At 45.8% G+C, this 24397-nt stretch overlaps 6 pseudogenes; 4 read left to right on the forward strand and 2 right to left on the reverse strand.

The window, feature by feature from the left end:
• Positions 1 to 4859: 4859 nt before the first annotated feature.
• LOC143946795 (5S ribosomal RNA) lies at positions 4860 to 4978 on the reverse strand (annotated as a pseudogene).
• Positions 4979 to 5300: 322 nt separating this feature from the next.
• LOC143948021 (5S ribosomal RNA) lies at positions 5301 to 5419 on the reverse strand (annotated as a pseudogene).
• Positions 5420 to 19570: 14151 nt separating this feature from the next.
• On the forward strand, positions 19571 to 19689 carry LOC143947983 (5S ribosomal RNA; annotated as a pseudogene).
• A 322-nt stretch (positions 19690 to 20011) lies between these two features.
• LOC143948404 (5S ribosomal RNA) lies at positions 20012 to 20130 on the forward strand (annotated as a pseudogene).
• A 101-nt stretch (positions 20131 to 20231) lies between these two features.
• On the forward strand, positions 20232 to 20350 carry LOC143948292 (5S ribosomal RNA; annotated as a pseudogene).
• A 2441-nt stretch (positions 20351 to 22791) lies between these two features.
• LOC143947245 (5S ribosomal RNA) lies at positions 22792 to 22910 on the forward strand (annotated as a pseudogene).
• The last annotated feature ends 1487 nt before the right edge of the window (positions 22911 to 24397 follow it).

Raw genomic sequence — 24397 nt, forward strand, 5'->3', positions numbered from 1 at the left:
AAATAAGACGATATGGCACCCTGTCAAATTTTAAAATTAACTTACAGAAATCGGAAGCACTCAACGTCTCCCTGTCTACCAATGCCCAGACGAGTCTAAGCACTAATTTTCCCTTTCGTTGGGCAACTGGGGCTATACAATATCTGGGTACCAATGTTCCCCCGGACCCACATCTGATTTTCCAATTGAATTTCCAGCCGCTTCTAAAAAAAATTGCCGTAGATCTAGAGAGGTGGTCAAAGTTGGCGACCTCTTGGTTTGGGAGATGCAATGTGCTCAAAATGAATGTAATGCCCAGACTCTTGTACCTATTACAAGCCTTACCGATAAAAATCCCCCAATCATTTTTTAAAGCCATGCGCTCCATCTTTATTCGATACGTATGGCAGGGCAGGCCTCCAAGACTCAGCCGAACATTACTGCTCAGACCAAAAGACAAGGGAGGGATTGGCCTCCCAGATCCGGCATGGTACTATACGGCGGTGCACATGAACAGAGTAGTTGACTGGTGCAGACACCTGAAGGATAAGCTGTGGGTTCGTCTGGAGCATGAATCCGTACCATTTCCACTTGAGGGTTTGCCCTGGAGTGGACCGGGCTGGTCGGGAGCGACGCGGGCACACCCACACATTGAGCCAACGTTACAAGAGCTAGACAGATATTTTACCCTGACGGGCGTGCCCAGTTTCCCTTCGCCCATGACTCCTATTATTGGACACCCACGCTTTGAACCCGGCATGACGGAAAAGTCTTTCCGCCTCGACCCTGACTGGGACCTTGTGCGGGCCTCTTCTTTTCTTGGCCCTAGGACGTGGACAGCGGTCTCCACTATGTACGAGGCGTTAGCAACCACGGCCCTGGGACAGTGGAAGCTTTCCCAACTCTCCCACTTCTTGAAATCTTTGCCAAACAGTGGCGAATTCCGCAGACCCCTAACATCGTTTGAGGAGGTATTCTCAGGAGAGGGACCGACCCGAAGGTCTCTTTTCCTGTCATATCGCATCCTACTGGACCAACTCTCCCAGAGTAACCTGGTGTTCGTGGAAAAATGGGAGCGAGACCTGCATGTCCGGCTCTCGCCAGACCAGAAGAACCGCGCGCTTCTTTTTGCGCACAAGTCATCCCTATGTAGTAAATACCAGGAAATAGCTTATAAAATTTTGACCCGATGGTACAGGACCCCCACTGTCCTGGCGGCTATGTTTCCCGGTCACAGCCCTTTGTGCTGGAGATGCGGTGAACAAGCCGGCACGTTACTACGTATCTTCTGGGAATGCCCTCAACTGGCCCATTTCTGGAGACAGGTTCTCAATATCATTTATGACCTCACGGCTATTGATCTCCAGAACAACCCAGCTGCGATCTTCCTCAATCTGACCCCACTCTCGAGCAAGAAGTACCATAAATCTCTCTTAAAACATCTTCTGAGTGGGGCCAGGGCATGTATACCTAGCATGTGGAAACAGCAGGCCGCTCCACTGGTGTCTCACTGGTTTGCAAGAGTTTGCGACATCTACCGTATGGAACAGCTCACATCAGCGTTAGGCGACAGGGAGGAAGAGCACACTGCTTGTTGGTTGTCTTGGAGCCTGTTCAGGTTTTCCGACGCATACAGATCCTATCTGTAGGCTCTGGCACGTGTATAGAGGGAAGGGTCCGGCCGTGGGAACCCATCGGAGTCCTCTTTCTTTCTCTCCCTTCTCGTATACCACCCTGGTTCACTCTCTCCCCCGTCTGCCTCGTAGCACTGTTAGCCCCCTATAACTTTCATTCTTTCTACCCCATCCCCTTCTCCTGCCCATTTGCTCCCCCCTCTTTCCCTACCCCCTAACTCCCAAGTATAATTAAAATACATGGTGATTGCAAGGATCTTTTCGTTTTGTTCCCTCGATTTCCCAGCCAGGGGTTGGCGGCCCTCGGGGTGGTCCCGGCTGAGCTCTTTGACCAATAGAATGAAGGTGACCGATGTTAGAGGCCCCTCAGTCTGGGCCTTGAGGGGGATCGCCCCGCGGACTGCCCTGGTTTATAAGTAGACACTAGGGTGCCAGATCATTAGAGTGGGATAATGTGGTGGCCTAGCCACGGCTGGGGCTGCTGCTGACATAAGTTGTTAGGTTTCCCCCGGTCCCCCACGAAGTATTAACTATGTATTTTTGTTAACCTGGAAAACTGAGGGATCTATGTCTTTTACAGTTTGTCTCTGTATTACCTGCAATCCGTAAATAAAGAATAAAAAAATAAAAAAGACACTAACCAGACCAGATCCTTCTATGGCACCTGGTCTTCCCAGGGAGTCTCCCATCCAGGTACTAACCAGGCCTGACGCTGCTTAGCCTCTGAAATCAGACGACATTGGGTGCTTTCAGGTTGATGTGGCCGTAAGCGTTCTCTTCAAGACACGCCCAACCCTCTTGACAAACGCCAAGATGGTCGCCTTGAGAAACAAGCAAAAAAAACAGGTCAAAGCCAACAACATAAAAAGAAGCCTATGGGCTTACAGCGGACCTTAAAAGATGGGACCCACTAGCTCTGTCATGGTTCGGACGCTGTAATGTGTTGAAGATGAACGCGATGCCACGACTTCTCTATCTACTACAAGCCTTACCTATCAAAATACCCCAGACTTTCTTTCATGCGGTTCGCTCAATCTTTATCAAGTTCCTCTGGCGCGGGAAACATATGCGTATTGGTAGGGCAATGCTATTGCGACCGAAATTGCGGGGAGGTATTGGCTGCCCGGACCCTGCTCTATATTACACAGCAACGCACATGACACCGGTGGTTGACTGGTGCCGGTGTTCTGCCATATACTGTCCGGCCATGATATAGTGTCCGCACCGTACTGCACATGCGCAGTACGGAGCAGACGAAGCTTCGGAAAATCTCCGAAGCTGAACGGCGCCTGCGCGGTGAGTGGAGGTGGTAGCCCCACCATCCAAGCGGACATAGGGTTGTGAATATTAGAGGGCCCCTCGCAGGCGAGCTTCGGGCTCGGCCTCGCTGCGCTCGGCTCTTTTATATTCTTACTCTATGTCCACTTGGATAGTGGGGATAGAACCTGGACTCAGTGCGCAGGCGCCGTTCATGCTCGGCAATTTTCGGAATCTGTGTTTCTGTGTACTGCGCATGCGCAGTACACAGCGGACACTATCCGATGGGGGACCATATGTGATAAGACACCGGCATGGGGAACTGAAGCTATGGGTCAAGCTAGAGCAGGAGAAGGCGCGGGTTCCACTGGCTGGTCTGCCTTGGGCGGGGAGGCCATTGGAGCCCTGTGTGACTACTCACCCGTTAATTGGCCCCTCGCTCGCCGAGATGGATAGTTTTTTTCATCTTTCCCACCTGACTAACTTCCCTTCTCCTATGACCCCAATTATTGGACATCCTAGATTCCCTCCGGGCCTGTCTGACCAGGCCTTTACCAGGCAAGCCCCGAAAGGGCTTCTGAGAGCAGCCCTATTTCTTGGACCCACGGGCTTGATTCCCATGGGGACCATACTGCTAGAGCAAGTACCTGTTGCATTAGATAGCTGGAGAGCTAGACAGCTAATCCATTTCCTCAGATCACTACCTAACCATTCGTTCTTCTCTAGCCAATTCCACCCCTTCGAGGAACTTTGCCTGAATGATGGCCCAATTCGTGGTTCCCTCTCTAGGTCCTACCAAATCCTGACAGACGCACAATCCTCCACGGATCCACCCTTCCTAGCTAAATGGAAAAGGGACTAACAAACTACATTCTCCAAACCACAGAAGGACAGAATACTCTTTTTCGCCCATAAGTCGTCACTCTGCAGTAAATATCAGGAGATCTCATATAAGCTGATCACACGCTGGTATCGTACACCGGTGGTGTTGGCCAAAATATTCCCCGGTCAATCTGACCGCTGCTGTCGCTGTGGGCAACAGATTGGCACCATTCTCCACATTTTCAGGGAATGCCCTAAATTACAAACATTCGGGCAGCCTGTCCTGAGACTCATCCACAAGTTCACAGACATTTCCTTAGCCAATGATCCCGCAGCAGTTCTTCTCAATCTAACTCCTATGTCGAGAAAGCGTTATCATAAGTCCTTACTTAAACATCTCCTCAATGCAGCTAGGGCCTGCATCCCAAGTCAGTGGAAAGAGCAATCTGCTCCAATGGTGACCCAGTGGTTCGCAAGGGTAAATTATATTGAACGTATGGCAGACCTGACTGCCACAATGAGGGATAAAACGGAGGAGCATGGGAACAGATGGTTCTACTGGACCCAGTTTCGCTTTTCGGAAGAATACCTCCGCGAGACATAGTAAGCTCATGGTGATCGTTGGAGATCGCTGTTCCAAACGTTGGACAGCTGATGAGCTGGTGAGCCGAGGGCGTCTCTTGCTCCCTGGGAGGGGACCCCACCCGACCCCACCCTATCCACTCTACCCACGACACCCCCTTACCCCTTCTTTTCCTTTTCTGCCATTTCCTTCCCCAATCTTCTCTTTCCCCTTCTCCCTCCTTTCAGTTCTACTATTTCCCTTCTTAACTCAAAAAAGGGAAAAGAAAATGGTATGTTCCGACCCCATTTGACTACTACACAATACTCTTCCCCTATCTATGGATATCTAAACTCTTCGAGGGTAGCAGGGCTAGTATCAATAATATTTTAAGTGGTAGAGGATCCCAACGAGATGGAGCTTTAATCTCATCTTGATATGACCGCAAAGCTGTACACGTGCTATTCTCCTCAGACTTCTTACCATTGGCTCTGATATCCATGCAATATGATCGTTTGTTTATAACTATTTGTATCACACATTCTGTGAAGTTGCCTTTGCATTGTATGTCGCATACTACTAAATAAAAAAACAAAAAAAACAGAAGCCTATGGCACCTGGTATTCCCAGGCGGTCTCCCATCCAGGTACTAACCAGGCCCAACACTGTTTAGCATCCGAGATCAGACGAGATTGGGCGCTTTCAGGGTGATGGGGCCGTAGGTGATCTCTTCGGGCACTCTCAACCCTCTTGACAAATGCCAAGATGGTCACCTTGGGAAACAAGTGAAAAAAAAACAGGTCAATGTCAACAACATAAAAAGAAGAATACGGCACCTGGTATTCCAACGCCATCTCCCATCCAGGTACTAACTAGGCCCAACCCTTCTTAGCCTCAGAAAAGAGAAGAGATAGGGCTCTTTCAGGGTGATGCTGCTGTAAGCGATCTCTTTGGGCACTCTCAACCCTCTTGACAAATGCCAAGATGGTCACCTTGGGAAACAAGCAAAAAAAAGAAAACGAATTAACGCCAACAACATAAAAAGAAGCCTACAATAACTGGTAATCCCAGGTGGTCTCCCATCCAGGTACTAACCAGGCCCGACTCTTCTTAGCCTCCAAGATCAGATGAGATTGGGTGCTTTCAGAGTGATGTGGCCATAGACAATCTCTTCAGGCACTCTCAACCCTCTTGACAAACACCAAGATGGTCACTTTGGGAAATAAGCGAAAAAAAAAAACAGGTCAACGCCAACAACATAAAAAGAAGTCTACGACACCTGGTATTCCCAGGCGGTCTCCCATCCAGGTACTAACAAGGCCCGACTCTATTAGCCTCCAACATCAAACGAGATCGGGTGCTTTCAGGGTGATGTGCCCGTAGGCAATCTCTTCAGGCACTTTCAACCCTCTTGACAAATGCCAAGATGGTCACCTTAGGAAACAAGCAAAAAAATAAAAATAAGTCGGAAGCTAGAGACAATACGGCCCGAGTCCTCAATTTAATCCATGCGGCGCATGTACAGGGAAGGCCCTTGCTTATGTTGTCAACGGACGTGGAGAAGGCCTTTGACAGGGTGGCCTGGCACTTTATGCAGGCCACCCTGGAACATATAGGTCTTGGCCCCAACATGATGAGCTGGGTAATGTCGCTTTACTCCACGCCATCGGCAGCAGTACGGGTGACCGAGTGGTGCTCGGACTCTTTCCCCATCACTAATGGGACGAGGCAGGGGTGCCCTCTGTCTCCCCTAATTTTAATTCTGACACTGGAACCACTTATGTGTCACGTTCGGAATGACCCGAATATTACTGGCATATCAAAACCCTCGGCACACCACAAAATTGCGGCGTACGCTGATGATCTAATTTTTTCCGTCTCCAATCCACACATTTTGCTTCCCAAAATACTTGCGTCTCTACAGCGACACGGCAGCCTATCAAACTATAAAAACAATTGCGCCAAGTCGGCTGTATTGAATATATCGGTCCCGGATGGTGAGGCCAAGAGGCTCCGCTCCTCTTTTCCATTCTACTGGGCTGAAAAATCTATACGTTAACTGGGCGTTGACATCGCAGCGGATTTAGCGCAATTGTACCTGCTTGATTTTGTCCCTCTCCTGGATAGACTGAAATCTGATTTGGGAAACTGGCATGCTTTAACACTGACCTGGGTTGGGCGCTGTAATGCATTCAAAATGATGGCCCTCCCTCGGATCTTATACATGTTCCAGACATTACCGATCCGGTTACCCCCAATTTTTTTCAGACAACTGTAGGTGCTGCTCCGGGACTTTATTTGGGCGCGCAAACCGCCCAGAGCCCGTTTGCAATTGCTTGCCAGACCAAAGGACAAGGGGGGTCTGGGTCTCCCAGATCTCAGACAATACTACAGAGTGACTCTGCTAGCGAGAGTCGTTGATTGGCATTGTAATGGCCCACACAAGCAGTGGGTGGAGATGGAGATTGAGGATGGATCCATTCCCCTATTGACCTCCCCGTGGCTCCTGTCCTCCCTACCAAAAGACCTCAGAGGTCACCCCGTAGTGGGAGCTACGTTGGCTGTTGTGCGGAGGTTGTTCCGCTGCACACACATTGCTCCCCTGCCATCACCAATGACTCCGGTTATAGGTAATCCAGACTTTTCATCGGGATTTACCAACAAGAAACTGCGACAGTTGACAGTGGTGGGGAAACAGCGTCTGAGAGAGGTGTGGCCCACGGGAGGGCTCCCGACCACGTAAACGGTCGCCGAGCTTTCTGACCCTCCGCTTGACTTGTTTAGTGCTTATCAACTTCGTCACTTTCTTCTGGCCATACAAAGGGCCCCCTACACTCCTAGAGACCTGACACCCTATAAATCCATCTGTCACAAAAGGGAACCTGTGCGACACACCCTCTCCCTCCTGTACAACCTATTGAGTAGTCAGGAGGAGGATTTGACCCCCACCATTTATCCACAAATGGGAGAGGGACTTAGGCATCACATTTACCCCACAACAGATAGGGAAGATCCTGACCTTCGTACATAAAGCTTCCATCGCAAACCAATATCAAGATACAAGATAGTCTCACGCTGGTATAGAGTCCCATACCTTCTGAATAAAATGGATAGATCGATCCCGGATGTTTGTTGGAGGTGAAATTCAGATATGGGGACCATGGGACACCTTTTCTGGGCATGCCCGACCTTGAGGAACTTTTGGGTTCCCAGTAGCGTGCCTTCTACACTTGACCGAACAGCCTGTTCGAAAATACAAAAAAACCCTCACGATGCAACTCCTGAATGCCGCCCGGGCCTGCATTCCCGCACTGTGGAGGCAGCCTCAGCCCCCATCCAAGGTGCTGTGGTATTCCAAAGTCAATCATATTCTCCGGATGGAAGAATTGACCGCCACCCTTCACAACACTGAAGAGGCATTTAGTGTTACATGGAGGCCCTGGAGGTATTTTACTGGTACTCGAGACTACATTCGGGAGGTGAGCAGTGCCTCCGTCCCAGAAAACGACTGAACATCTAACGTTTACCTACGTAGGCCATGTCTGCCCTGGGTGGCATTCCCCCCTCCTTTTTGTCTTTATTTTTCTTTTTTTCCCCGTCGCCATCCCCCCACCTCCTCTCTCTCCGTCTTTGCACTCTCTTCTTCCCCCGTCCTCCCTTTTGACTATGCCTTGTCTCCTTACTAGCCTTCGGGACCCAGAAGAACCCCAGGGTTCTGGACAGGACCGGCTCATATTTTGCTCTGGTTCACGTAGGTCATGATAAGCTGGCTCGCTGTGGTCCCAGTTGTTCTCCATGATTACATTTGTCCGAACGGAGCTGCACTAGTTATACTGTACTACATGTCGGAGGTGGGGTTTCTCTATATTCTGCATGAAACTGTAGGACTCCCCTCTGAGAACCCAGAGTTATTTGGCTGCCTATTTTTTGTTAGCATGTAATTGTGACCCTGGGTCATGCTGTATGGTTGACTGTTATATTTATATTGTTCTACTTATGCTTAATAAAAGAATAAAACAAAAAAATAAAAATAAGTCAATGCCAACAACTTAAAAAAAAAGCCTATGGCATCGAGAAATCCCAGGCGGTTTCCCATCCCGGTACTAACCAGGTCCCAACCCTGCTTAGCCTCTGAGATCAAATGCACGCTCAACCCTCTTGACAAACGCCAAGATGGTCACCTTGGGAAACAAACAAAAAAAACAAGTCAACGCCAACAACATAAAAAGAAGCCTGCAGCATTTGGAAAACCCAGGCGGTCTCCGATCCAGGTACAAACCAGGCCCAATCCTGCTTAGCCTCTGAGACCAAACGAGATTGGGCGTTTTCAGGGTGTTGTGCCCGTAGGCAATTTCTTTGTGCACTCTTAACCCTCTTGACAAATGCCAAGATGGTCACCTTGGGAAACAAGGGAAAAAAAACAGGTCAAAGCCAACAACATAAAAAGAATCCTACGGCATCCGGTATTCCCAGGCGATCTCCCAATCAAGACACTAACCAGACCAGATCCTTCTATGTCACCTGGTCTTCCCAGGCAGTCTCCCATCCAGGTACTAACCAGGCCTGATGCTGCTAAGCCTCTGAAATCAGACGAGATCGGGTGCTTTCAGTGTGATGTGGCCGTAAGCGTTCTCTTCAAGACACGGCCAACCCTCTTGACAAACACCAAGATGGTCGCCTTGAGAAACAAGCGAAAAAAACAGTTCAAAGCCAACAACATAAAAAGAAGCCTACGGCACCTGGTATTCACAGATGGTCTCCCATACAGGTATTAACCAGGCCGTACACTGCTAGGCCTCCGAGATCAGATGAGATTCTGCACTTTCAGGGTGATGTGGCCATAGGTGTTCTATTTAGACACTCTCAACCCTCTTGACAAATACCAAGATGGTTATCTTGGGAAACAAGTGAAAAAAAAAAGGTCAACGCCAACAACATAGACCCTGGCGGTCTCCCATCTGACCCAGACCCTGCTTAGCCTCTGAGATCGGGCGCTTTCAGGGTGATGTGACCTCAGGCGAACGCTTTGGGACATACTCAAAACTCTTGACTGATGCTAAAATGGTCACCTTGGGAAACAAGCGAAAGAAAAACAGGTCAAAGCCAACAATATAAAAAGATTCCTACGGCACCTTTAATTAGGTACTATCCAGGCCGGACCCTGCTTAGCCTCTGAGATCAGATGAGATTGGGCGCTTTCAGGGGGATGTGGCCGTAGGAGATTTCTTTGGGCTCTCTCAGCCCTCTTGACAAATGCCAAGATGATCACCTTGGGAAACAAGCGGAAAAAAAAAACATGTCAACGCCAACAACATAAAAAGAATGCTACGGCACCTGGTATTCCCAGTTGGTCTCCCATCCAGTTACTAATCAGGCCCGACAATGCTTAGCCTCCGAGATCAGACAAGATCAGGCACTTTCAAGGTGATGGGGCCATAGGCGATCTCTTCGGGCACTCTCAACCATCTTGACAAACGCCAACATGGTCATCTTCGGAAACAAGCGAAAAAAACCAAGTCATTGCCAACATTGGAGGCTAAGCAGGGTTGGGCAATCAGTTTCCTTGCCTGAAATAGGCATCTCAGAACTGCCATCTGGCTACTTCCCGGGTTTCCAACTCCTTCAACTAATCCCAGGAGACAATACTTCGCCTCCATCCTGGTGGAGGTTCCAACCACCCGATCAATGGTTCCTGTCACCTCTGTCCAGTAGCGGATCAACTTCGGGCATCTCCAAAACATGTGCATCATGTCTCCCCCCATGTTCCCGCACCGGGGGCAACTTGCGTCCGGCCGTTCGGCCAAACTGAAAAAGTTTACGAGGAGCATAATAGGTTCTATATAATAAGAACAGATGTGACATCCTGTGTGAGGAGAGCCACAATTCACCACAGGCAGGATTCCTGTGGCCAATTATAGCTCAGGGGGGTTTAGTACACACCCCACACTATAAAAGGCCGCCAGCATGGCGGCCTTGTATAGTGTGTTGCGGTGGTCAGGGAAAGAGGACGATAGGCAGGGACAGTGTCTTTACTGCTTGGGAACCTAGCACTGTTACAGTGGGTGTTATGTGCCTCCTGCACAGTACACACCTGAAGCTACCCTTTATTACTGGTGTTCAATTTCTGCAATACATGCATCTGCAGTGCAGAAGTTAGAGTCAGTGTTGTGTGCCTCCTGCACAGTATACACCTTATTGCTGGTGTTCTGTTTCTGTAATACAGGAACCTAGTACTGTTACAGTGCTAGGGTGTACAGAGAAGCTGGTATATATAGAAGACTACAGCATACAGAAGAAAGGCTAGTGAATACAGAATACAGGTTTCGTGTATGTAGATAGTCTTGAGTATACAGAGATGCTAGAGTAAACAGTGAGGCTGGGGTACAGAGAGCTAGTTTAAAGACAAATACAAAGATGTTAGTGTATATAGAGAGGTTAGTGTATAGAGAGAGTCGAGTGTATACAGAAAGGACAGTGCATATAGAGAAGCTAGTGTATACAGAAAGGGTATACATGAAAGCTGACATTCTATACAGAAGACTGGGTAGTGTATACAGAGAGTCTAGTGGGTACAGAAGACAGGCTATTCTAGCTAGTTTTTACAGTCTAGTGTATACAGAAGACAGGCTGTGGTATACAGAGAGTTTAGTGTATTCAGAGAGTCTAGTGTATACAGCTGGCGAGTGTATACATAAGACTGGCTAGTTTACACAGTGTTTACAGAGATGCAAGGGTGTACAGAGATGCTGGTATATATAGAAGACTACAGCATACAGAAGAAAGGCTAGTTAATACACAATACAGAAGACTCGTGTATGTAGATAGGCTTGAGTATACAGAGATGCTAGAGTAAACAGTGAGGCTGGGGTACACAGAGAGGCTAATTTAAAGAGAGGCTAGTATATACAAAGATGTTAGTGTATATAGAGAGGTTAATGTATAGAGAAGGTCGAGAGTATACAGAAAGGACAGTGCATATAGAGAAACTAGTGTATACAGAAGACAGGCTTGGGTATACATCAAAGCTGACAGTGTATACAGAAGACTGGGTAGTGCATACAGAGAGTCTATTGGGTAAAGAAGACAGGCTGGTGTATTCTAGCTAGTTTTTACAGTCTAATGTATACAGAAGACAGGCTGTGGTATACTGAGGGTTTAGTGTATTCAGAGAGTCTAGTGTACAGAGATGCAAGGGTGTACAGAGAAGCAGGAAGCTAGTATATATAAGGCTAGTGAATACAGGCTAGTGAATGCAGACAGGCTTGAGTATACAGAGATGCTAGAGTAAACAATGAGGCTGGGGTACACAGAGAGGCTAATTTAAAGAGAGGCTAGTATATACAAAGATGTTAGTGTATATAGAGAGGTTAGTGTATAGAGAGAGTCGAGTGTATACAGATAGGACAGTGGATATAGAGAGACTAGTGTATACAGAAGACAGGCTTGGGTATACATCCAAGCTGACAGTGTATACAGAAGACTGGGTAGTGTATACAGAGAATCTAGTGGGTACAGAAGACAGGCTGGTGTATTCTAGCTAGTGTTTACAGTCTAGTGTATACAGAAGACAGGCTGTGGTATACAGAGGATTTCGTGTATTACAGAGATGCAAGGGTGTACAGAGAAGCTAGTATATATAAAAGACTACAGCATACAGAAGAAAGGCTAGTGAATACAGAATAAAGGCTGGCTTCTACGGAGAGGCTACCACTACGGAGATGCAGAACACTATATATAGAGAGAGGGTATATAGAGAGGCTAGATTATACAGAGAGGCTAGTGCATAGAGTGAAGCTATTGTATATAGAAGCCTGGTTAGTGTATACAGAGAAGCTAGTGTGTACAGAAGAAAGGCTAGACAGGCTATAAAGAGAGACAAGTTTTTACAGAAGACAGTTTGGGGTATACAGAGATGCTAGTTTATACAGAGAGACTAATGTATACAGAAGACAGGCTAGGGCATACAGAAGACAGAAGACGGGCTAGTGTATTCAGAACATAGGCTAGTGTATATCGAAGACAGGCTATTGTATGCAGAAGACCGGCTAGTGTAAACATGCTGGTGTATATAGAGAGGCTAGTGAATTTAGAGGGTAGGCTAAGTGATAACAGAAGGCAATCTGGGCTATACAGAGACATTTCATCATTTCATCTAGCTCACATCTCTAATGGAGTTTGTCTCATTGCCATGTTATGCCTTTACATTCTTGTGCTAAATATAGATCACTACACGATTTTAATCATCCACATCAAGCATGCAATAAAACTATCATAAATCAAAATAAACTCTTTTGCTCTATTTTGCATATTTGTACCGGGACTGTGAGTATGTGACAGTCCTGACACACCATCCTGACTTATTTTTCTTTATTTCTTATTAGAAATGAAGAGTACTATCTCAAAATCCGCTTAAATCTATTCACTTCTACCGCTAATTGTACCTTAATGCAAAATGTTCACAAAACCATCCATTTGCTACCAGACATGCTGCACATACTAAGAGTAATGTAACCATCGCTCTCTAACGATGTAAACAGTTTTATTGCTTTTCTGACATTGACCGAGTATCTCTGACATTAACTGAGTATCTCTCTGCACTATGATCTTAATAATAATAATAATAATAATAATAGAATTGTGTAATGCAAAGATCAACTAGTCAATCAATAAGCTTTCTCATTGGTACCGGCATATCCTTTAAATTTAGACTAACGCAACTATTTCTCGGCCATTTTCAAGCTAAGCTTTCAATCTCTTACCTTTGAACAGCGATACTTCCTCCCTACAATATTAAGCCATTTAAATGTCCTATTGGTCGCCTATATTATACAACAATATGTAGAGAATAAAACTAGTCTTACATCTTAATAAAACAGTTTTATTGCTCAACCAGTATCAGCTGTCATGACAAATAAACGTTTCCACTGTTTTTTTTTTTAACTCCGTTTTTTATTAACAATAGTTGGCACAGACATATATAATTAGTCAGACTGTATACATCTTTGTGTGATATAAACAAGACATGATAAACATTGGCAAGTCATACTACAGTAATTGCCCTGTACCTCAGTTATACCAAAATCGTATACCAATTGTATTTTTTAACGTTTCCACTGTTTGACTCTATTTTCTGTATTACTTCTTTTTCTCCACCTTATCTGTCACAGTTAAAACACATTTCTTTTTACCGCAGCAAAATGTGAGAAAAGCAGTGTAAGCCGTCTTTCTGCCATATGCAACCATCTCTCGCTACCTCTATACAATAGGTTTCTCTTTCCAGTGGAAACGGAAAACAGTCAGTGTAAGCCGTCTTCGTGCGTAACAAAATTAATGGAACGATTTACACGTTGGAATTTGCAAGCTACGTCAATTTACTCTTAAATAATGTACCTTTGCCTTTATCCCTTGACTTTGCAACTATCCCTTGATCCCTTTTGTGTATTCACGTTATCTCGACCTATATATACTGCCTCAATATTTTCCTAATTTGTTTTGCTATACTTATTATTATTATATTATAGAGATTACTAACTCTAAATCATTGTAAACCTAACCATAGTTATAATGTCCACAGCTAATTTTACGTTAAAGAAAAATTCACACAAAACCATCTTTTTAAAACCTTTACACATTAAGAGTAATGCAACCATCTCTCGCTACCTCTATGCAATAGGATTCTCTTTCCAGTGGAAACGGAAAACAGTCAGTGTAAGCCGTCTTCTTGAGGATCAAAATTAATGGAACGATTTACACGTTGGAATTTGCAAGCTACGTCAATTTACTGTTAAATAGAGTACCTTTGCATTTAACCCTTGACTTTGCTACTATCCCTTGATCCCTTTTGTGTATTCACTATATCTCGACCTATACATACTGCCTCAAAATATTCCTAATTTGTTTTTCTATATTATTATTATTATTATTATACTTATTATTATTATTTTATAGAGATTACTATCTCTAAATCATTGTAACAAGTTATAATGTCTACAGCTAATTTTACGTTAAAGCAAAAGTCACACAAAACCATCTTTTTAAAACCTTTTACACACTGCACATTAAGATTAATGCAACCATCTCTCGCTACCTCTATGCAATTGGATTCTCTTTCTGACTCTATTTTGTGTATTACTTCTTCTCCACATTAACTGTCACCCTGATAACCATTTGTAACACATAACACTTGCAACACATTTTTTAACAGCGGCAAAATGTGAGAAAATCAGTGGGACGGTTTACTTGATTGAGAAGTGGTTGCAGTAGCAAAGCATAACAATACAGTTTGATTACATTAATAACACATAATGCAACTATTTTACATTCATTTTACATTCACATCATGCATACATCCTAATGTAAGCTGTCTATCACTATTAATGTTCATGGTTACTGATACATTATGCCGATGACCAGTGGAAACGGAAAACAGTCAGTGTAAGCCGTCTTCGTGCGTAACATAGGTTGGAATTTTCAAGCTACGTCAATTTACTCTATTGAACAATGTAAAGGTAAGCTAGATATTTTGTGTATTTCCACTTAAACTCGACCTGTATATACTGTCTCAATATTATCTTTTCTAATTTTGCTAAATTAGATTATAGATTTTGCTATGTCTAAATCCAGGTTACCTACTCACCTTTATTACGTATACTGCTAATTTTAGGATAATACAAAACCATCTTATTGCTTCTTTACACGCTGCACATATTAAGAGTAATGCAATGCTACCGTGAACAGTTTAATTGCTCGTCTCACATTTAGCTGGTATCTCTCTGCTATAGGAAACTGAATTTGTACTAGAACGATCACTCATCTAATATCAGTCCACTCAGTGCTACTGGGATAACTTTTACATTTAGAGTAATGAAATGATTTCTCAGTCATTTTGGAGCTACTGCAACTAACGCTTCCGATCTCATTTCGACTGCAATACTTAATCTCTGCTATTGCAGAATATTTAGCTGCTTAGCTCACACTTTGCTGTACGTAGCCGTGGCGATTGGCATTTCAACTCTAATTCATATTCACATTTCTAATGCAGTTTGTCTTTTTGCCATGTCATCCTCTGTTAGTTATTATGCTTTCTCATCCTTGTGCTCCAATATTGGGGTATATTCACTACATGATTAAAGACACGTAATGAACTTGATTGATAAAAACCTACACACGTTGTTGCTGTTATTTCGTGTATTTTCACTTAAACCCGTTATAGTTATTTTGCTATATTTATTACTAGTATAAAAAGATTACTATCTCTAAATCCTGGTAAACCAGCTCACACTAAACCATCTAATTTCTACCTTACACGCAGCACATATTAACATATTAACATTTAGCCGGTATAGTGAAATAGTAAACGAAATGCGTAGATCACTCATCTAATATCGTCTTTTCAGTGCTGCCGGAACATATTTTAAATTTAGAGTAATGCAACGATTTCTCAGTTTTATGAAGCTACTGCAACTAACGCTTTGAATCTCTTTCCTGATAAATTACGCTCTGCAATATTAAGCCATGTAAATTGTCCTATTGGTCTGCTAACAATGCTATGTATAATAATACAAATCTTTTAAAAGCAATATCGTCTCACTGCAATACTTACACTCTGCATAATATATATGAAAAATGCGAATAATGCTAATAATAAAGTCGTCTAAAACGTCTAGAGTAGAGAATAAAACTATCTTACATCAAAATAAACCATGTACTGCCAAACCAATAACGGCCAATTACTTAACGTCTATCAGTCAATGACTTAACAAAATAAACTTAGCACTCTTTTGCTCTATTTTGAATAGTTGTAGTTCTCCACATTAACTGTCACATTGATATCACCACTGACAACACACCACTTTTTAACAGCACCAAAATATGAAAAAAGCTCTTTATATGTTTCAAAAGTAGTTGCATTAGCAAAAAATAAAGTCCTGTCTTCTTTACACGCTAGCTTTTCTGTATACATTAATCTCTCTGTGTACACCAGCCACTCAATATAGACTATATCTGTCTTCTGTATACAGGTGCCCGTAATCTATATACACTAGCCTGCCTTCTTTTTACAATAGTCTCGGTGTCCCAGCCTCTCTGCATACACTAGCCTCACTGAATTCCCCAGACTGTCTTCTGTATACACAAGCCTATCTGTAAAAAAAAATAGGCGTTCTTCTGCATACTCTAGCCTCTCTGTGTAACACAGTCTCTCTCTGGATTCCCTAGCCTACATCTCTGCATACCCAGGACCTTCCTCTGTATAATCTAGCCTATCTGTATACACTAGCCTGTCTTTTGTACAAATTAGCTTCTCTGTAGCCGGTCTTCTGTATACACGAGCCTCACTGTCTACTCTTGGTTGTCTTTTGTATACACTAGCATCTCTTTATACATTAGCTCTCTGTATACCCAAGCCTCTCTGTATACACTAGTCCACCGGTATACACTAGCAAGTCTGCATACACTAGCCTCTCTTTGTAACTCAACTTCTCTCTCTGTATACCTTAGCCTCCATCTCTGCATACCCAGGACGTTCTTCTCTATAATCTAGCCTATGTGTATACACTAGCCGGTCTTCTGTAGACATTAGCCTCCCTGTATAAACTAGCTGGTCTACTGTATACACTAGTCGGTCTGTATACACTAGCAAGCTTGCATACACTAGCCTCTCTGTGTAACCCAGCCTCCATCTCTGCATACCCAGGACGTTCTTCTCTATAATCTAGCCTATTTGTATACACTAGCCTGTCTTTTGTACACATTAGCCTCTCTGTATAAACTAGCCGGCCTCTGGGGTTCTTCTGGGTCCCGAAGGCTAGTAAGGAGACAAGGCATAGTCAAAAGGGAGGACGGGGGAAGAAGAGAGTGCAAAGACGGAGAGAGAGGAGGTGGGGGGATGGCGACAGGGAAAAAAAGAAAAATAAAGACAAAAAGGAGGGGGGAATGCCACCCAGGGCAGACATGGCCTACGTAGGTAAACGTTAGATGTTCAGTCGTTTTCTGGGACGGAGGCACTGCTCACCTCCCGAATGTAGTCTCGAGTACCAGTAAAATACCTCCAGGGCCTTCATGTAACACTAAATGCCTCTTCAGTGTTGTGAAGGGTGGCGGTCAATTCTTCCATCCGGAGAATATGATTGACTTTGGAATACCACAGCACCTTGGATGGGGGCTGAGGCTGCCTCCACAGTGCGGGAATGCAGGCCCGGGCGGCATTCAGGAGTTGCATCGTGAGGGTTTTTTTGTATTTTCGAACAGGCTGTTCGGTCAAGTGTAGAAGGCACGCTACTGGGAACCCAAAAGTTCCTCAAGGTCGGGCATGCCCAGAAAAGGTGTCCCATGGTCCCCATATCTGAATTTCACCTCCAACAAACATCTGGGATCGATCTATCCATTTTATTCAGAAGTTATGGGACTCTATACCAGCGTGAGACTATCTTGTATCTTGATATTGGTTTGCGATGGAAGCTTTATGTACTAAGGTCAGGATCTTCCCTATCTGTTGTGGGGTAAATGTGATGCCTAAGTCCCTCTCCCATTTGTGGATAAATGGTGGGGGTCGACTCCTCCTCCTGACTACTCAATAGGTTGTACAGGAGGGAGAGGGTGTGTCGCACAGGTTCCCTTTTGTGACAGATGGATTTATAGGGTGTCAGGTCTCTAGGAGTGTAGGGGGCCCTTTGTATGGCCAGAAGAAAGTGACGAAGTGTATAAGCACTAAACAAGTCAAGCGGAGGGTCAGAAAGCTCGGCGACAGTTTACGTGGTCGGGAGCCCTCCCGTGGGCCACACCTCTCCCAGACGCTGTTTCCCCACCACTGTCAACTGTCGCAGTTTCTTGTTGGTAAATCCCGGTGGGAAGTCTGGATTACCTATAACCGGAGTCATTGGTGATGGCAGGGGAGCAATGTGTGTGCAGCGGAACAACCTCCGCACAACAGCCAACGTAGCTCCCACTACGGGGTGACCTCTGAGGTCTTTTGGTAGGGAGGACAGGAGCCACGGGGAGGTCAATAGGGGAATGGAACCATCCTCAATCTCCATCTCCACCCACTGCTTGTGTGGGCCATTACAATGCCAATCAACGACTCTCGCTAGCAGAGTCACTCTGTAGTATTGTCTGAGATCTGGGAGACCCAGACCCCCCTTGTCCTTTGGTCTGGCAAGCAATTGCAAACGGGCTCTGGGCGGTTTGCGCTCCCAAATAAAGTCCCGGAGCAGCACCTGCAGTTGTCTGAAAAAAATTGGGGGTAACCGGATCGGTAATGTCTGGAACATGTATAAGATCCGAGGGAGGGCCATCATTTTGAATGCATTACAGCCAGGTCAGTGTTAAAGCATGCCAGTTTCCCAAATTAGATTTCAGTCTATCCAGGAGAGGGACAAAATTAAGCAGGTACAATTGCGATAAATCGGCTGCGATGTCAACGCCCAGTTAACGTATAGATTTTTCAGCCCAGTAGAATGGAAAAGAGGAGCGGAGCCTCTTGGCCTCACCATCCGGGACCGATATATTCAATACAGCCGACTTGGCGCAATTGTTTTTATAGTTTGATAGGCTGCCGTGTCGCTGTAGAGACGCAAGTATTTTGGGAAGCAAAATGTGTGGATTGGAGACGGAAAAAATGAGATCGTCAGCGTACGCCGCAATTTTGTGGTGTGCCGAGGGTTTGGATATGCCAGTAATATTCGGGTCATTCCGAACGTGACACATAAGTGGTTCCAGTGTCAGAATTAAAATTAGGGGAGACAGAGAGCACCCTTGCCTCGTCCCATTAGTGATGGGGAAAGAGTCCGAGCACCACTCGGTCACCCGTACCGCTGCCGATGGCGTGGAGTAAAGCGACATTACCCAGCTCATCATGTTGGGGCCAAGACCTATATGTTCCAGGGTGGCCTGCATAAAGTGCCAGGCCACCTTGTCAAAGGCCTTCTCCGCATCCGTTGACAACATAAGCAAGGGCCTTCCCTGTACATGCGCCGCATGGATTAAATTGAGGACTCGGGCCGTATTGTCTCTAGCTTCCGACTTATTTTTATTTTTTTGCTTGTTTCCCAAGGTGACCATCTTGGCGTTTGTCAAGAGGGTTGAAAGTGCCTGAAGAGATTGCCTACGGGCACATCACCCTGAAAGCACCCGATCTCGTTTGATGTTGGAGGCTAATCGAGTCGGGCCTTGTTAGTACCTGGATGGGAGACCGCCTGGGAATACCAGGTGTCGTAGACTTTTTTTTATGTTGTTGGCGTTGACCTGTTTTTTTTTCGCTTATTTCCCAAAGTGACCATCTTGGTGTTTGTCAAGAGGGTTGAGAGTGCCTGAAGAGATTGCCTATGGCCACATCACTCTGAAAGCACCCAATCTCGTCTGATCTTGGAGGCTAAGAAGAGTCGGGCCTGGTTAGTACCTGGATGGGAGACCACCTGGGATTACCTGTTATTGTAGGCTTCTTTTTATGTTGTTGGCGTTGATTCGTTTTCTTTTTTTTTGCTTGTTTCCCAAGGTGACCATCTTGGCATTTATCAAGAGGGTTGAGAGTGCCCAAAGAGATCGCTTACAGTAGCATCACCCTGAAAGAGCCCTATCTATTCTCTTTTCTGAGGCTAAGAAGGGTTGGGCCTAGTTAGTACCTGGATGGGAGATGGCGTTGGAATACCAGGTGCCGTATTCTTCTTTTTATGTTGTTGACATTGACCTGTTTTTTATCGCTTGTATCTCAAGGTGACTATCTTGGCATTTGTCAAGAGGGTTGAGAATGCCCAAAGAGATTGCCTATGGGCACATAACCCTGAAAGCACCCGATCTCCTCTGATCTCAGAAGCTAAACAGGGTTGGGCCTTGCTAGTACCTGGATTGGAGACCACCTGGGAATACTAGGTGCTGTAGGCTTCTTTTTATGTTGTTGGCCTTGACCTGTTTTTTTTTTCACTTGTTTCCCAAGGTGACCATCTTGGCGTATGTCAAGAGGGTTGAGAGTGCCCGAAGAGATTATCTACAGCCCCATCACCCTGAAAGCACCCAATCTCGTCTGATCTCGGATGCTAAACAGTGTCGGGCCTGGTTAGTACCTGGATGGGAGACCGCCTGGGAATACCAGGTGCCATAGGCTTCTTTTTTTTATTTTTTTCATTTAGTAGTATGCAACATTACAATGCAAAGGCAACTTCACAGAATGTGTGATACAAATAGTTACAAACAAACGATCATATTGCATGGATATCAGAGCCAATGGTAAGAAGTCCGAGGAGAATAGCATGTGTACAGCTTTGCGGTCATATCAAGATGAGATTAAAGCTCCATCTCGTTGGGATCCTCTACCACGTAAAATATTATTGATACTAGCCCTGCTATCCTCGAAGAGTTTAGATATCCATAGATAGGGGAAGAGTATTGTGTAGTAGTCAAATGGGGTCGGAACATACCATTTTCTTTTCCCTTTTTTGAGTTAAGAAGGGAAATAGTAGAACTGAAAGGAGGGAGAAGGGGAAAGAGAAGATTGGGGAAGGAAATGGCAGAAAAGGAAAAGAAGGGGTAAGGGGGTGTCGTGGGTAGAGTGGATAGGATGGGGTCCCCTCCCAGGGAGCAAGAGACGCCCTCGGCTCACCAGCTCATTAGCTGTCCAACGTTTGGAACAGCGATCTCCAACGATCACCATGAGCTTACTATGTCTCGCGGAGGTATTCTTCCGAAAAGCGAAACTGGGTCCAGTAGAACCATCTGTTCCCATGCTCCTCCGTTTTATCCCTCATTGTGGCAGTCAGGTCTTCCATTCGTTCAATATCATTTACCCTTGCGAACCACTGGGTCACCATTGGAGCAGATTGCTCTTTCCACTGACTTGGGATACAGGCCCTAGCTGCATTGAGGAGATGTTTAAGTAAGGACTTATGATAACGCTTTCTCGACATAGGAGTTAGATTGAGAAGAACTGCTGTGGGATCATTGGCTAAGGAAATGTCTGTGAACTTGTGGATGAGTCTCAGGACAGGCTGCCAGAATGTTTGTAATTTAGGGCATTCCCAGAAAATGTGGAGAATGGTGCCAGCCTGTTGCCCGCAGCGACAGCAGCGGTCAGATTGACCGGGGAATATTTTGGCCAACACCACCGGTGTACGATACCAGCGTGTGATCAGCTTATTTGAGATCTCCTGATATTTACTGCAGAGTGACGACTTATGGGCGAAAAAGAGTATTCTGTCCTTCTGTGGTTTGGAGAATGTAGTTTGTAAGTCCCTTTTCCATTTAGCTAGGAAGGGTGGATCCGTGGAGGATTGTGCGTCTGTAAGGATTTGGTAGGACCTAGAGAGGAAACCACGAACTGGGCCATCATCCAGGCAAAGTTCCTCAAAGGGGTGGAATTGTCTAGAGAAGAACGAATGGTTAGGTAGTGATCCGAGGAAATGGATTAGCTGTCTAGCTCTCCAGCTATCCAATGCAACAGGTACTTGCTCTAGCAGTATGGTCCCCATGGGAATCAAGCCCGTGGGTCCAAGAAATAGGGCTGCTCTCAGAAGCCCTTTCGCATGCGCAGTACACAGCAACACAGATTCCGAAAATTGCCGAGCATGAACGGCGCCTGCGCACTGAGTCCAGGTTCTATCCCCACTATCCAAGTGGACATAGAGTAAGAATATAAAAGAGCCGAGCACAGCGAGGCCGAGCCCGAAGCGTGGCGAGCGAAGCTCGCCTGCGAGGGGCCCTCTAATATTCACAACCCTATGTCCGCTTGGATGGTGGGGCTACCACCTCCACTCACCGCGCAGGCGCCGTTCGGCTTCGGAGATTTTCCGAAGCTTCGTCTGCTCCGTACTGCGCATGCGCAGTACGGCGCAGACACTATATCATGGCCGGACAGTATATGGCAGAACACCAGCACCAGTCAACCACCGGTGTCATGTGCGTCGCTGTGTAATATAGAGCAGGGTCCGGGAAGCCAATACCTCCCCGCAATTTCGGTCGCAACAGCATTGCCCTACCAATACGCATATGTTTTCCGCGCCAGAGGAACTTGTTAAAGGTTGAGCGAACCGCATGAAAGAAAGTCTGGGATATTTTGATAGGTAAGGCTTGTAGTAGATACAGAAGTCGTGGCATTGCGTTCATATTACAGCGTCCGAACCATGACAGAGCTAGTGGGTCCCATCTCTTAGGGTCCGCTTTAAGCCCATAGGCTTCTTTTTATGTTGTTGGCTTTGACCTGTTTTTTTTGCTTGTTTCTCAAGGCGACCATCTTGGCGTTTGTCAAGAGGGTTGGGCGTGTCTTGAAGAGAATGCTTACGGCCACATCAACCTGAAAGCACCCGATCTCATCTGATTTCAGAGGCTAAGCAGCGTCAGGCCTGGTTTGTACCTGGATGGGAGACTGCCTGGGAAGACCAGGTGCCATAGAAGGATCTGGTCTGGTTAGTGTCTTGATTGGGAGATCGCCTGGGAATACTAGATGCCGTAGGCTTCTTTTTATGTTGTTGGCTTTGACCTGTTTTTTTAGCTTGTTTCCCAAGGTGACCATCTTGGCCTTTGTCAAGAGGCTTCAGAGTGCCCAAAGAGAGTGCCTACGGCCAAATCACCCTGAAAGAGCCCAATCTCATCTGATCTCGGAGGCTAAGCAGCGATGGGCCTGGTTAGTACCTGGATGGGAGACAGCTTGGGAATACCAGGTGCCGTAGGCTTCTCATTATGTTGTCGGCGTTGACCTGTTTTATTTTCCCTTGTTTCCCAAGGTGACCATCTTGGCATGTGTCAAGAGGGTTGAGAGTGCACAAAGAAATTGCCTACGAGCACAACACCCTGAAAGCGCCCAATCTCGTTTGGTCTCAGAAGCTGAGCAAGGTTGGGCCTGGTTTGTACCTGGATGGGAGACCGCCTGGGTTTTCCAGATGCCGCAGGCTTATTTTTATGTTGTTGGTGTTGACCTGTTTTTTTCGCTTGTTTCCCAAAGTGATCATCTTGGCATTTGTCAAGAGGGTTGAGAGTGCCTAAAGAGATCGCTTACAGCCGCATCACCCTGAAAGCACCCTATCTCTTCTGATCTCAGAGGCTAAGAAGGGTTGGGCCTAGTTAGTACTTGAATGGGAGACGGCCTTGGAATACTAGGTGCCGTAGTCTTCTTTTTATGTTGTTGGCGTTGACCTGTTTTTTTTCGCTTGTTTCCCAGGGTGACTATCTTGGCATTTTTCAAGAGGGATGAGAGTGCCCAAAGAGATTGCCTATGGGCACATCACCCTGAAAGCGCCCAATCTCCGCTGATCTCAGAGGCTAGAAAGGGTTGCGCCTTGTTAATACCTGGATGGGAGACCGTCTGGAAATACTAGGTGCGGTAGGCTTCTTTTTATGTTGTTGGCGTTGACTTGTTTTTTTTTGTTTGTTTCCCAAGGTGACCATCTTGGCGTTTGTCAAGAGGGTTGAGCGTGCCTGAAAAAATCTACTATGGCTGCATCACCCTGAAAGAGCCAAATCTCATTTGATCTCAGAGGCTAAGCAGGGTTGGGACCTGGTTAGTACCTGGATGGGAGAACACCTGGGATTTCTCGATGCCATAGGCTTTTTTTAAGTTGTTGGCATTGACTTATTTTTTATTTTTTTGTTTTATTCTTTTATTAAGTATAAGTAGAACAACATAAATATAACAGTCAACCATACAGCATGACCCAGGGTCACAATTACATGGTAACAAAAAATAGGCAGCCAAATAACTCTGGGTTCTCAGAGGGGAGTCCTAGAGTTTCATGCAGAAATGAGAGAAACCCCACCTCGGACATGTAGTACAGTATAACTAATGCAGCCCTGTTCGGACAAATATAATCATGGAGAGCAACTGGGACCACAGTGAGCCAGCTTATCATGACCTATGTGAACCAGAGTAAAATATGAGCCGGTCGTGTCCAGAACCCTGGGGCTCTTCTGGGTCCCAAAGGCTAGTAAGGAGACAAGGCACAGTCAAAAGGGAGGACGGGGGAAGAAGAGAGTGCAAAGACGGAGAGAGAGGAGGGGGGGGGGATGGCGGCGGGGAAAAATAGAAAAATAAAGACAAAAAGGGAGGGGGGGGGATGCCACCGAGGGCAGACATGGCCTACGTAGGTAAACGTTAGATGTTCAGTCTTTTTCTGGGACAGGGGCGCTGCTCACCTCCCGAATGTAGTCTCAAGTACCAGAAAAA

Source organism: Lithobates pipiens, unplaced genomic scaffold, assembly GCF_037356315.1.
Source record: "Lithobates pipiens isolate NorthernLeopardFrog02 unplaced genomic scaffold, aLitPip1_a1.2 Scaffold_30, whole genome shotgun sequence".
In the NCBI taxonomy this organism is placed as follows: Eukaryota; Metazoa; Chordata; class Amphibia; order Anura; family Ranidae; genus Lithobates; species Lithobates pipiens.